This window comes from Kogia breviceps, chromosome 18, assembly GCF_026419965.1.
Source record: "Kogia breviceps isolate mKogBre1 chromosome 18, mKogBre1 haplotype 1, whole genome shotgun sequence".
In the NCBI taxonomy this organism is placed as follows: Eukaryota; Metazoa; Chordata; class Mammalia; order Artiodactyla; family Physeteridae; genus Kogia; species Kogia breviceps.
The window spans coordinates 7,581,455-7,596,154 of record NC_081327.1 but is presented as its reverse complement, the minus strand read 5'-3'; the positions used below and the strand labels follow the sequence as shown (position 1 = coordinate 7,596,154).

Here is a 14,700-nt window from a genome sequence, read left to right as displayed (position 1 = left end):
GATTATGAGGAGAGAGAGATTATGAAGAGAAAGAGGGATTATGAGGAGAGAGATTATGAGGAGAGAGAGATTATGAGGAGAGATTATGAGGAGAGATATTATGAGGAGAGATTATGAGGAGAGAGATTATGAGGAGAGAGATTATGAGGAGAGAGAGAGATTATGAGGAGAGAGATCATGAGGAGAGAGATTATGAGGAGAGAGAGATTATGAGGAGAGAGAGAGATTATGAGGAGAGAGATTATGAGGAGAGATTATAGGGAGAGACATTATGAGGAGAGAGATTATGAGGAGAGAGAGATTATGAGGAGAGAGAGAGAGATCATGAGGAGAGAGAGATTATGAGGAGAGAGAGTTTATGAGGAGAGATTATGAGGAGAGAGATTATGAGGAGAGATTATAGGGAGAGACATTATGAGGAGAGAGATTATGAGGAGAGAGAGATTATGAGGAGAGAGAGATTATGAGGAGAGAGAGAGAGATCATGAGGAGAGAGAGATTATGAGGAGAGAGAGTTTATGAGGAGAGATTATGAGGAGAGAGAGTTTATGAGGAGAGATTATGAGGAGAGAGATTATGAGGAGAGATTATGAGGAGAGAGAGGTTATGAGGAGAGAGATTATGAGGAGAGAGAGATTATGAGGAGAGAGATTATGAGGAGAGAGAGATTATGACGAGAGAGAGGGATTATGAGGAGAGAGATTATGAGGAGAGAGAAATCATGAGGAGAGAGATTATGAGGAGAGAGAGATTATGAGGAGAGAGATCATGAGGAGAGAGAGATTATGAGGAGAGAGAGATTATGAGGAGAGAGAGATTATGAGGAGAGAGAGATTATGAGGAGAGAGAGGGATTATGAGGAGAGAGATTATGAGGAGAGAGATTCTGAGGAGAGAGATTCTGAGGAGAGATTATGAGGAGAGAGAGATTATGAGGAGAGAGAGATTATAAGGAGAGAGGTTATGAGGAGAGAGAGAGAGATTATGAGGAGAGAGATTATGAGGAGAGAGAGATTATGAGGAGAGAGAGATTATGAGGAGAGAGAGATTATGAGGAGAGAGAGGGATTATGAGGAGAGAGATTATGAGGAGAGACAGATTATGAGAGAGAGATTCTTATGAGGAGAGAGAGGGATTATGAGGAGAGAGGATTATGAGGAGAGAGGGATATGAGGAGAGAGAGATTATGAGGAGAGAGAGGGATTATGAGGAGAGAGATTATGAGGAGAGAGAGATTATGAGGAGAGAGATTATGAGGAGAGAGAGATTATGAAGAGAAAGAGGGATTATGAGGAGAGAGATTATGAGGAGAGAGAGATTATGAGGAGAGATTATGAGGAGAGATATTATGAGGAGAGATTATGAGGAGAGAGATTATGAGGAGAGAGATTATGAGGAGAGAGAGAGATTATGAGGAGAGAGATCATGAGGAGAGAGATTATGAGGAGAGAGAGATTATGAGGAGAGAGAGAGATTATGAGGAGAGAGATTATGAGGAGAGATTATAGGGAGAGACATTATGAGGAGAGAGATTATGAGGAGAGAGAGATTATGAGGAGAGAGAGAGAGATCATGAGGAGAGAGAGATTATGAGGAGAGAGAGTTTATGAGGAGAGATTATGAGGAGAGAGATTATGAGGAGAGATTATAGGGAGAGACATTATGAGGAGAGAGATTATGAGGAGAGAGAGATTATGAGGAGAGAGAGATTATGAGGAGAGAGAGAGAGATCATGAGGAGAGAGAGATTATGAGGAGAGAGAGTTTATGAGGAGAGATTATGAGGAGAGAGAGTTTATGAGGAGAGATTATGAGGAGAGAGATTATGAGGAGAGATTATGAGGAGAGAGAGGTTATGAGGAGAGAGATTATGAGGAGAGAGAGATTATGAGGAGAGAGATTATGAGGAGAGAGAGATTATGACGAGAGAGAGGGATTATGAGGAGAGAGATTATGAGGAGAGAGAAATCATGAGGAGAGAGATTATGAGGAGAGAGAGATTATGAGGAGAGAGATCATGAGGAGAGAGAGATTATGAGGAGAGAGAGATTATGAGGAGAGAGAGATTATGAGGAGAGAGAGATTATGAGGAGAGAGAGGGATTATGAGGAGAGAGATTATGAGGAGAGAGATTCTGAGGAGAGAGATTCTGAGGAGAGATTATGAGGAGAGAGAGATTATGAGGAGAGAGAGATTATAAGGAGAGAGGTTATGAGGAGAGAGAGAGAGATTATGAGGAGAGAGATTATGAGGAGAGAGAGATTATGAGGAGAGAGAGATTATGAGGAGAGAGAGATTATGAGGAGAGAGAGGGATTATGAGGAGAGAGATTATGAGGAGAGACAGATTATGAGAGAGAGATTCTTATGAGGAGAGAGAGGGATTATGAGGAGAGAGGATTATGAGGAGAGAGGGATATGAGGAGAGAGAGATTATGAGGAGAGAGAGGGATTATGAGGAGAGAGATTATGAGGAGAGAGAGATTATGAGGAGAGAGATTATGAGGAGAGAGAGATTATGAAGAGAAAGAGGGATTATGAGGAGAGAGATTATGAGGAGAGAGAGATTATGAGGAGAGATTATGAGGAGAGATATTATGAGGAGAGATTATGAGGAGAGAGATTATGAGGAGAGAGATTATGAGGAGAGAGAGAGATTATGAGGAGAGAGATCATGAGGAGAGAGATTATGAGGAGAGAGAGATTATGAGGAGAGAGAGAGATTATGAGGAGAGAGATTATGAGGAGAGATTATAGGGAGAGACATTATGAGGAGAGAGATTATGAGGAGAGAGAGATTATGAGGAGAGAGAGAGAGATCATGAGGAGAGAGAGATTATGAGGAGAGAGAGTTTATGAGGAGAGATTATGAGGAGAGAGATTATGAGGAGAGATTATAGGGAGAGACATTATGAGGAGAGAGATTATGAGGAGAGAGAGATTATGAGGAGAGAGAGATTATGAGGAGAGAGAGAGAGATCATGAGGAGAGAGAGATTATGAGGAGAGAGAGTTTATGAGGAGAGATTATGAGGAGAGAGAGTTTATGAGGAGAGATTATGAGGAGAGAGATTATGAGGAGAGATTATGAGGAGAGAGAGGTTATGAGGAGAGAGATTATGAGGAGAGAGAGATTATGAGGAGAGAGATTATGAGGAGAGAGAGATTATGACGAGAGAGAGGGATTATGAGGAGAGAGATTATGAGGAGAGAGAAATCATGAGGAGAGAGATTATGAGGAGAGAGAGATTATGAGGAGAGAGATCATGAGGAGAGAGAGATTATGAGGAGAGAGAGATTATGAGGAGAGAGAGATTATGAGGAGAGAGAGATTATGAGGAGAGAGAGGGATTATGAGGAGAGAGATTATGAGGAGAGAGATTCTGAGGAGAGAGATTCTGAGGAGAGATTATGAGGAGAGAGAGATTATGAGGAGAGAGAGATTATAAGGAGAGAGGTTATGAGGAGAGAGAGAGAGATTATGAGGAGAGAGAGATTATGAGGAGAGAGATTATGAGGAGAGAGAGATTATGAGGAGAGAGATTATGAGGAGAGAGAGGGATTATGAGGAGAGAGAGATTATGAGGAGAGATGAGGAGAGAGAGATTATGAGGAGAGATTATGAGGAGAGATTATGAGGAGAGAGATTATGAAGAGAGAGATATTATGAGGAGAGAGGTTATGAGGAGAGAGATTATGAGGAGAGATTATGAGGAGAGAGATTATGAGGAGAGAGAGGTTATGAGGAGAGATTATGAGGAGAGAGAGATTATGAGGAGAGAGATTATGAGGAGAGAGAGATTATGAGGAGAGAGAGATTATGAGGAGAGAAGTTATGAGGAGAGAGAGAGATTATGAGGAGAGAGAGATTATGAGGAGAGAGAGAGATCATGAGGAGAGAGAGATTATGAGGAGAGAGAGGGATTATGAGGAGAGATTATGAGGAGAGAGAGAGATTATGAGGAGAGAGAGATTATGAGGAGAGAGAGATTATGAGGAGAGAGAGATTATGAGGAGAGAGATCATGAGGAGAGAGTTTATGAGGAGAGAGATTATGAGGAGAGAGAGATTATGAGGAGAGAGAGATTATGAGGAGAGAGAGGATTATGAGGAGAGAGATTATGAGGAGAGAGAGATTATGAGGGAGAGATTCTTATGAGGAGAGAGAGGGATTATGAGGAGAGAGGATTATGAGGAGAGAGGGATTATGAGGAGAGAGGATTATGAGGAGAGAGAGATTATGAGGAGAGAGAGGGATTATGAGGAGAGAGAGATTATGAGGAGAGAGAGATTATGAGGAGAGAGATTATGAGGAGAGAGAGATTATGAGGAGAGAGAGGGATTATGAGGAGAGAGATTATGAGGAGAGAGAGATTATGAAGAGAGATTATGAGGAGAGATATTATGAGGAGAGATTATGAGGAGAGAGATTATGAGGAGAGAGATTATGAGGAGAGAGAGAGATTATGAGGAGAGAGATCATGAGGAGAGAGATTATGAGGAGAGAGATTATGAGGAGAGAGAGAGATTATGAGGAGAGAGAGAGATTATGAGGAGAGAGAGATCATGAGGAGAGAGAGATCATGAGGAGAGAGAGATTATGAGGAGAGAGATTATGAGGAGAGAGATTATGAGGAGAGAGATTATGAGGAGAGGGAGAGAGATTATGAGGAGAGAGAGAGATTATGAGGAGAGAGAGATTATGAGGAGAGATTATAGGGAGAGACATTATGAGGAGAGAGATTATGAGGAGAGAGAGATTATGAGGAGAGAGAGAGAGATCATGAGGAGAGAGAGATTATGAGGAGAGAGAGTTTATGAAGAGAGTATGAGGAGAGAGATTATGAGGAGAGATTATAGGGAGAGACATTATGAGGAGAGAGATTATGAGGAGAGAGAGATTATGAGGAGAGAGAGATTATGAGGAGAGAGAGAGAGATCATGAGGAGAGAGAGATTATGAGGAGAGAGAGTTTATGAGGAGAGATTATGAGGAGAGAGAGTTTATGAGGAGAGATTATGAGGAGAGAGATTATGAGGAGAGATTATGAGGAGAGAGAGGTTATGAGGAGAGAGATTATGAGGAGAGAGAGATTATGAGGAGAGAGATTATGAGGAGAGAGAGAGAGATCATGAGGAGAGAGAGATTATGAGGAGAGAGAGTTTATGAGGAGAGATTATGAGGAGAGAGAGTTTATGAGGAGAGATTATGAGGAGAGAGATTATGAGGAGAGATTATGAGGAGAGAGAGGTTATGAGGAGAGAGATTATGAGGAGAGAGAGATTATGAGGAGAGAGATTATGAGGAGAGAGAGATTATGAGGAGAGATAGAGATTATGAGGAGAGAGAGATTATGAGGAGAGAGAGATTATGAGGAGAGATAGAGATTATGAGGAGAGAGATTAAGAGGAGAGAGAGATTATGAGGAGAGAGAGATTATGAGGAGAGAGAGAGAGATCATGAGGAGAGAGAGATTATGAGGAGAGAGAGTTTATGAGGAGAGATTATGAGGAGAGAGAGTTTATGAGGAGAGATTATGAGGAGAGAGATTATGAGGAGAGATTATGAGGAGAGAGAGGTTATGAGGAGAGAGATTATGAGGAGAGAGAGATTATGAGGAGAGAGATTATGAGGAGAGAGAGATTATGACGAGAGAGAGGGATTATGAGGAGAGAGATTATGAGGAGAGAGAGATCATGAGGAGAGAGATTATGAGGAGAGAGAGATTATGAGGAGAGAGATCATGAGGAGAGAGAGATTATGAGGAGAGAGAGATTATGAGGAGAGAGAGATTATGAGGAGAGAGAGATTATGAGGAGAGAGAGGGATTATGAGGAGAGAGATTATGAGGAGAGAGATTCTGAGGAGAGAGATTCTGAGGAGAGATTATGAGGAGAGAGAGATTATGAGGAGAGAGAGATTATAAGGAGAGAGGTTATGAGGAGAGAGAGAGAGATTATGAGGAGAGAGATTATGAGGAGAGAGAGATTATGAGGAGAGAGAGATTATGAGGAGAGAGAGATTATGAGGAGAGAGAGGGATTATGAGGAGAGAGATTATGAGGAGAGACAGATTATGAGAGAGAGATTCTTATGAGGAGAGAGAGGGATTATGAGGAGAGAGGATTATGAGGAGAGAGGGATATGAGGAGAGAGAGATTATGAGGAGAGAGAGGGATTATGAGGAGAGAGATTATGAGGAGAGAGAGATTATGAGGAGAGAGATTATGAGGAGAGAGAGATTATGAAGAGAAAGAGGGATTATGAGGAGAGAGATTATGAGGAGAGAGAGATTATGAGGAGAGATTATGAGGAGAGATATTATGAGGAGAGATTATGAGGAGAGAGATTATGAGGAGAGAGATTATGAGGAGAGAGAGAGATTATGAGGAGAGAGATCATGAGGAGAGAGATTATGAGGAGAGAGAGATTATGAGGAGAGAGAGAGATTATGAGGAGAGAGATTATGAGGAGAGATTATAGGGAGAGACATTATGAGGAGAGAGATTATGAGGAGAGAGAGATTATGAGGAGAGAGAGAGAGATCATGAGGAGAGAGAGATTATGAGGAGAGAGAGTTTATGAGGAGAGATTATGAGGAGAGAGATTATGAGGAGAGATTATAGGGAGAGACATTATGAGGAGAGAGATTATGAGGAGAGAGAGATTATGAGGAGAGAGAGATTATGAGGAGAGAGAGAGAGATCATGAGGAGAGAGAGATTATGAGGAGAGAGAGTTTATGAGGAGAGATTATGAGGAGAGAGAGTTTATGAGGAGAGATTATGAGGAGAGAGATTATGAGGAGAGATTATGAGGAGAGAGAGGTTATGAGGAGAGAGATTATGAGGAGAGAGAGATTATGAGGAGAGAGATTATGAGGAGAGAGAGATTATGACGAGAGAGAGGGATTATGAGGAGAGAGATTATGAGGAGAGAGAAATCATGAGGAGAGAGATTATGAGGAGAGAGAGATTATGAGGAGAGAGATCATGAGGAGAGAGAGATTATGAGGAGAGAGAGATTATGAGGAGAGAGAGATTATGAGGAGAGAGAGATTATGAGGAGAGAGAGGGATTATGAGGAGAGAGATTATGAGGAGAGAGATTCTGAGGAGAGAGATTCTGAGGAGAGATTATGAGGAGAGAGAGATTATGAGGAGAGAGAGATTATAAGGAGAGAGGTTATGAGGAGAGAGAGAGAGAGATTATGAGGAGAGAGATTATGAGGAGAGAGAGATTATGAGGAGAGAGAGATTATGAGGAGAGAGAGATTATGAGGAGAGAGAGGGATTATGAGGAGAGAGATTATGAGGAGAGACAGATTATGAGAGAGAGATTCTTATGAGGAGAGAGAGGGATTATGAGGAGAGAGGATTATGAGGAGAGAGGGATATGAGGAGAGAGAGATTATGAGGAGAGAGAGGGATTATGAGGAGAGAGATTATGAGGAGAGAGAGATTATGAGGAGAGAGATTATGAGGAGAGAGAGATTATGAAGAGAAAGAGGGATTATGAGGAGAGAGATTATGAGGAGAGAGAGATTATGAGGAGAGATTATGAGGAGAGATATTATGAGGAGAGATTATGAGGAGAGAGATTATGAGGAGAGAGATTATGAGGAGAGAGAGAGATTATGAGGAGAGAGATCATGAGGAGAGAGATTATGAGGAGAGAGAGATTATGAGGAGAGAGAGAGATTATGAGGAGAGAGATTATGAGGAGAGATTATAGGGAGAGACATTATGAGGAGAGAGATTATGAGGAGAGAGAGATTATGAGGAGAGAGAGAGAGATCATGAGGAGAGAGAGATTATGAGGAGAGAGAGTTTATGAGGAGAGATTATGAGGAGAGAGATTATGAGGAGAGATTATAGGGAGAGACATTATGAGGAGAGAGATTATGAGGAGAGAGAGATTATGAGGAGAGAGAGATTATGAGGAGAGAGAGAGAGATCATGAGGAGAGAGAGATTATGAGGAGAGAGAGTTTATGAGGAGAGATTATGAGGAGAGAGAGTTTATGAGGAGAGATTATGAGGAGAGAGATTATGAGGAGAGATTATGAGGAGAGAGAGGTTATGAGGAGAGAGATTATGAGGAGAGAGAGATTATGAGGAGAGAGATTATGAGGAGAGAGAGATTATGACGAGAGAGAGGGATTATGAGGAGAGAGATTATGAGGAGAGAGAAATCATGAGGAGAGAGATTATGAGGAGAGAGAGATTATGAGGAGAGAGATCATGAGGAGAGAGAGATTATGAGGAGAGAGAGATTATGAGGAGAGAGAGATTATGAGGAGAGAGAGATTATGAGGAGAGAGAGGGATTATGAGGAGAGAGATTATGAGGAGAGAGATTCTGAGGAGAGAGATTCTGAGGAGAGATTATGAGGAGAGAGAGATTATGAGGAGAGAGAGATTATAAGGAGAGAGGTTATGAGGAGAGAGAGAGAGATTATGAGGAGAGAGAGATTATGAGGAGAGAGATTATGAGGAGAGAGAGATTATGAGGAGAGAGATTATGAGGAGAGAGAGGGATTATGAGGAGAGAGAGATTATGAGGAGAGATGAGGAGAGAGAGATTATGAGGAGAGATTATGAGGAGAGATTATGAGGAGAGAGATTATGAAGAGAGAGATATTATGAGGAGAGAGGTTATGAGGAGAGAGATTATGAGGAGAGATTATGAGGAGAGAGATTATGAGGAGAGAGAGGTTATGAGGAGAGATTATGAGGAGAGAGAGATTATGAGGAGAGAGATTATGAGGAGAGAGAGATTATGAGGAGAGAGAGATTATGAGGAGAGAAGTTATGAGGAGAGAGAGAGATTATGAGGAGAGAGAGATTATGAGGAGAGAGAGAGATCATGAGGAGAGAGAGATTATGAGGAGAGAGAGGGATTATGAGGAGAGATTATGAGGAGAGAGAGAGATTATGAGGAGAGAGAGATTATGAGGAGAGAGAGATTATGAGGAGAGAGAGATTATGAGGAGAGAGATCATGAGGAGAGAGTTTATGAGGAGAGAGATTATGAGGAGAGAGAGATTATGAGGAGAGAGAGATTATGAGGAGAGAGAGGGATTATGAGGAGAGAGATTATGAGGAGAGAGAGATTATGAGGGAGAGATTCTTATGAGGAGAGAGAGGGATTATGAGGAGAGAGGATTATGAGGAGAGAGGGATTATGAGGAGAGAGGATTATGAGGAGAGAGAGATTATGAGGAGAGAGAGGGATTATGAGGAGAGAGAGATTATGAGGAGAGAGAGATTATGAGGAGAGAGATTATGAGGAGAGAGAGATTATGAGGAGAGAGAGGGATTATGAGGAGAGAGATTATGAGGAGAGAGAGATTATGAAGAGAGATTATGAGGAGAGATATTATGAGGAGAGATTATGAGGAGAGAGATTATGAGGAGAGAGATTATGAGGAGAGAGAGAGATTATGAGGAGAGAGATCATGAGGAGAGAGATTATGAGGAGAGAGATTATGAGGAGAGAGAGAGATTATGAGGAGAGAGAGAGATTATGAGGAGAGAGAGATCATGAGGAGAGAGAGATCATGAGGAGAGAGAGATTATGAGGAGAGAGATTATGAGGAGAGAGATTATGAGGAGAGAGATTATGAGGAGAGGGAGAGAGATTATGAGGAGAGAGAGAGATTATGAGGAGAGAGAGATTATGAGGAGAGATTATAGGGAGAGACATTATGAGGAGAGAGATTATGAGGAGAGAGAGATTATGAGGAGAGAGAGAGAGATCATGAGGAGAGAGAGATTATGAGGAGAGAGAGTTTATGAAGAGAGTATGAGGAGAGAGATTATGAGGAGAGATTATAGGGAGAGACATTATGAGGAGAGAGATTATGAGGAGAGAGAGATTATGAGGAGAGAGAGATTATGAGGAGAGAGAGAGAGATCATGAGGAGAGAGAGATTATGAGGAGAGAGAGTTTATGAGGAGAGATTATGAGGAGAGAGAGTTTATGAGGAGAGATTATGAGGAGAGAGATTATGAGGAGAGATTATGAGGAGAGAGAGGTTATGAGGAGAGAGATTATGAGGAGAGAGAGATTATGAGGAGAGAGATTATGAGGAGAGAGAGAGAGATCATGAGGAGAGAGAGATTATGAGGAGAGAGAGTTTATGAGGAGAGATTATGAGGAGAGAGAGTTTATGAGGAGAGATTATGAGGAGAGAGATTATGAGGAGAGATTATGAGGAGAGAGAGGTTATGAGGAGAGAGATTATGAGGAGAGAGAGATTATGAGGAGAGAGATTATGAGGAGAGAGAGATTATGAGGAGAGATAGAGATTATGAGGAGAGAGAGATTATGAGGAGAGAGAGATTATGAGGAGAGATAGAGATTATGAGGAGAGAGATTAAGAGGAGAGAGAGATTATGAGGAGAGAGAGATTATGAGGAGAGAGAGAGAGATCATGAGGAGAGAGAGATTATGAGGAGAGAGAGTTTATGAGGAGAGATTATGAGGAGAGAGAGTTTATGAGGAGAGATTATGAGGAGAGAGATTATGAGGAGAGATTATGAGGAGAGAGAGGTTATGAGGAGAGAGATTATGAGGAGAGAGAGATTATGAGGAGAGAGATTATGAGGAGAGAGAGATTATGACGAGAGAGAGGGATTATGAGGAGAGAGATTATGAGGAGAGAGAGATCATGAGGAGAGAGATTATGAGGAGAGAGAGATTATGAGGAGAGAGATCATGAGGAGAGAGAGATTATGAGGAGAGAGAGATTATGAGGAGAGAGAGATTATGAGGAGAGAGAGATTATGAGGAGAGAGAGGGATTATGAGGAGAGAGATTATGAGGAGAGAGATTCTGAGGAGAGAGATTCTGAGGAGAGATTATGAGGAGAGAGAGATTATGAGGAGAGAGAGATTATAAGGAGAGAGGTTATGAGGAGAGAGAGAGAGATTATGAGGAGAGAGAGATTATGAGGAGAGAGATTATGAGGAGAGAGAGATTATGAGGAGAGAGATTATGAGGAGAGAGAGGGATTATGAGGAGAGAGAGATTATGAGGAGAGATGAGGAGAGAGAGATTATGAGGAGAGATTATGAGGAGAGATTACGAGGAGAGAGATTATGAAGAGAGAGATATTATGAGGAGAGAGGTTATGAGGAGAGAGATTATGAGGAGAGATTATGAGGAGAGAGATTATGAGGAGAGAGAGGTTATGAGGAGAGATTATGAGGAGAGAGAGATTATGAGGAGAGAGATTATGAGGAGAGAGAGATTATGAGGAGAGAGAGATTATGAGGAGAGAAGTTATGAGGAGAGAGAGAGATTATGAGGAGAGAGAGATTATGAGGAGAGAGAGAGATCATGAGGAGAGAGAGATTATGAGGAGAGAGAGGGATTATGAGGAGAGATTATGAGGAGAGAGAGAGATTATGAGGAGAGAGAGACTATGAGGAGAGAGAGATTATGAGGAGAGAGAGATTATGAGGAGAGAGATGAGGAGAGAGATTATGAGGAGAGAGATTATGAGGAGAGAGAGATTATGAGGAGAGAGAGATTATGAGGAGAGAGAGGGATTATGAGGAGAGAGATTATGAGGAGAGAGAGATTATGAGGGAGAGATTCTTATGAGGAGAGAGAGGGATTATGAGGAGAGAGGATTATGAGGAGAGAGGGATATGAGGAGAGAGAGATTATGAGGAGAGAGAGGGATTATGAGGAGAGAGAGATTATGAGGAGAGAGAGATTATGAGGAGAGAGATTATGAGGAGAGAGAGATTATGAGGAGAGAGAGGGATTATGAGGAGAGAGATTATGAGGAGAGAGAGTTTATGAGGAGAGATTATGAGGAGAGAGATTATGAGGAGAGATTATAGGGAGAGACATTATGAGGAGAGAGATTATGAGGAGAGAGAGATTATGAGGAGAGAGAGATTATGAGGAGAGAGAGAGAGATCATGAGGAGAGAGAGATTATGAGGAGAGAGAGTTTATGAGGAGAGATTATGAGGAGAGAGAGTTTATGAGGAGAGATTATGAGGAGAGAGATTATGAGGAGAGATTATGAGGAGAGAGAGGTTATGAGGAGAGAGATTATGAGGAGAGAGAGATTATGAGGAGAGAGATTATGAGGAGAGAGAGAGAGATCATGAGGAGAGAGAGATTATGAGGAGAGAGAGTTTATGAGGAGAGATTATGAGGAGAGAGAGTTTATGAGGAGAGATTATGAGGAGAGAGATTATGAGGAGAGATTATGAGGAGAGAGAGGTTATGAGGAGAGAGATTATGAGGAGAGAGAGATTATGAGGAGAGAGATTATGAGGAGAGAGAGATTATGAGGAGAGATAGAGATTATGAGGAGAGAGAGATTATGAGGAGAGAGAGATTATGAGGAGAGATAGAGATTATGAGGAGAGAGATTAAGAGGAGAGAGAGATTATGAGGAGAGAGAGGTTATGAGGAGAGTGAGAGATCATGAGGAGAGAGAGAGATCATGAGGAGAGATAGATTATGAGGAGAGAGAGATTATGAAGAGATTATGAGGAGAGAGAGATTATGAGGAGAGAGAAATTATGAGGAGAGAGAGATTATGAGGAGAGAGAGAGATTATGAGGAGAGAGAGATTATGAGGAGAGAGAGAGATTATGAGGAGAGAGAGATTATGAGGAGAGAGATTATGAGGAGAGAGTGATTATGAGGAGAGAGAGATCATGAGGAGAGAGAGAGAGAGATTATGAGGAGAGAGAGAGATTATGAGGAGATAGAGCGATTATGAGGAGAGAGAGAGATTATGAGGAGAGAGATCATGAGGAGAGAGAGATTATGAGGAGAGAGAGATTATGAGGACAGAGAGAGAGACTATGAGGAGAGAGATCATGAGAGAGAGAGAGAGATTATGAGGAGAGAGAGAGATTATGAGGAGAGAGATCATGAGGAGAGAGAGAGATTATGAGGAGAGAGAGATTATGAGGAGAGAGATTATGAGGAGAGAGAGAGATTATGAGGAGAGAGAGAGATTATGAGTAGAGAGATTATGAGGAGAGAGAGATTATGAGGAGAGAGAGAGAGATCATGAGGAGAGAGAGATTATGAGGAGAGAGAGTTTATGAGGAGAGATTATGAGGAGAGAGAGTTTATGAGGAGAGATTATGAGGAGAGAGATTATGAGGAGAGATTATGAGGAGAGAGAGGTTATGAGGAGAGAGATTATGAGGAGAGAGAGATTATGAGGAGAGAGATTATGAGGAGAGAGAGAGAGATCATGAGGAGAGAGAGATTATGAGGAGAGAGAGTTTATGAGGAGAGATTATGAGGAGAGAGATTATGAGGAGAGATTATGAGGAGAGAGAGGTTATGAGGAGAGAGATTATGAGGAGAGAGAGATTATGAGGAGAGAGATTATGAGGAGAGAGAGATTATGAGGAGAGATAGAGATTATGAGGAGAGAGAGATTATGAGGAGAGAGAGATTATGAGGAGAGATAGAGATTATGAGGAGAGAGATTAAGAGGAGAGAGAGATTATGAGGAGAGAGAGGTTATGAGGAGAGTGAGAGATCATGAGGAGAGAGAGAGATCATGAGGAGAGATAGATTATGAGGAGAGAGAGATTATGAAGAGATTATGAGGAGAGAGAGATTATGAGGAGAGAGAAATTATGAGGAGAGAGAGATTATGAGGAGAGAGAGAGATTATGAGGAGAGAGAGATTATGAGGAGAGAGAGAGATTATGAGGAGAGAGAGATTATGAGGAGAGAGATTATGAGGAGAGAGTGATTATGAGGAGAGAGAGATCATGAGGAGAGAGAGAGAGAGATTATGAGGAGAGAGAGAGATTATGAGGAGATAGAGCGATTATGAGGAGAGAGAGAGATTATGAGGAGAGAGATCATGAGGAGAGAGAGATTATGAGGAGAGAGAGATTATGAGGACAGAGAGAGAGACTATGAGGAGAGAGATCATGAGAGAGAGAGAGAGATTATGAGGAGAGAGAGAGATTATGAGGAGAGAGATCATGAGGAGAGAGAGAGATTATGAGGAGAGAGAGATTATGAGGAGAGAGATTATGAGGAGAGAGAGAGATTATGAGTAGAGAGATTATGAGGAGAGAGAGATTATGAGGAGAGAGATTGTGAGGAGAGAGATCATGAGGAGAGAGATCATGAGGAGAGAGACAGAGAGATGAGGAGAGAGAGAAATTATGAGGAGAGAGAGATTAAGAGGAGAGAGAGGTTATGAGGAGAGAGAGAGAGATCATGAGGAGAGAGAGAGATCATGAGGAGAGAGATTATGAGGAGAGAGAGATTATGAAGAGATTATGAGGAGAGAGAGATTATGAGGAGAGAGAGATTATGAGGAGAGAGAGATGAGGAGAGAGAGAGATTATGAGGATAGAGAGAGATTATGAGGAGAGATTATGAGGAGAGAGATTATGAGGAGAGAGAGACTATGAGGAGAGATCATGAGGAGAGAGATTATCCCCAACGTGTTATCTTTACAGTTTTCGAAGAGAAAAGTTGAAGTGTAGAGTGAACACTCAATATTCCCGCTCCCCAGCCCTATAGCTAACATTCGGCCTTTGCTCTATCACGTCTCCACTCATCAATCTATTTTAATAGGTGGGCTTTCTTTTGAGTTTCTTGATGCGTTTTCAAGTAAGTTGCTGACATCAGTACCCTTCACCTGTAAGCACTTCAGCATGCTTTCCGTTAACTAGCATTCAATATTTGT

At 41.7% G+C, this 14,700-nt stretch overlaps 1 protein-coding gene across 4 annotated transcripts in view; it reads left to right on the top strand.

Annotated features, from left to right (window-relative positions):
• DHX34 (DExH-box helicase 34) overlaps window positions 1–14,700 on the top strand; it is a 54,778-nt gene that overhangs the window by 36,723 nt on the left and 3,355 nt on the right. The window lies entirely within an intron of this gene.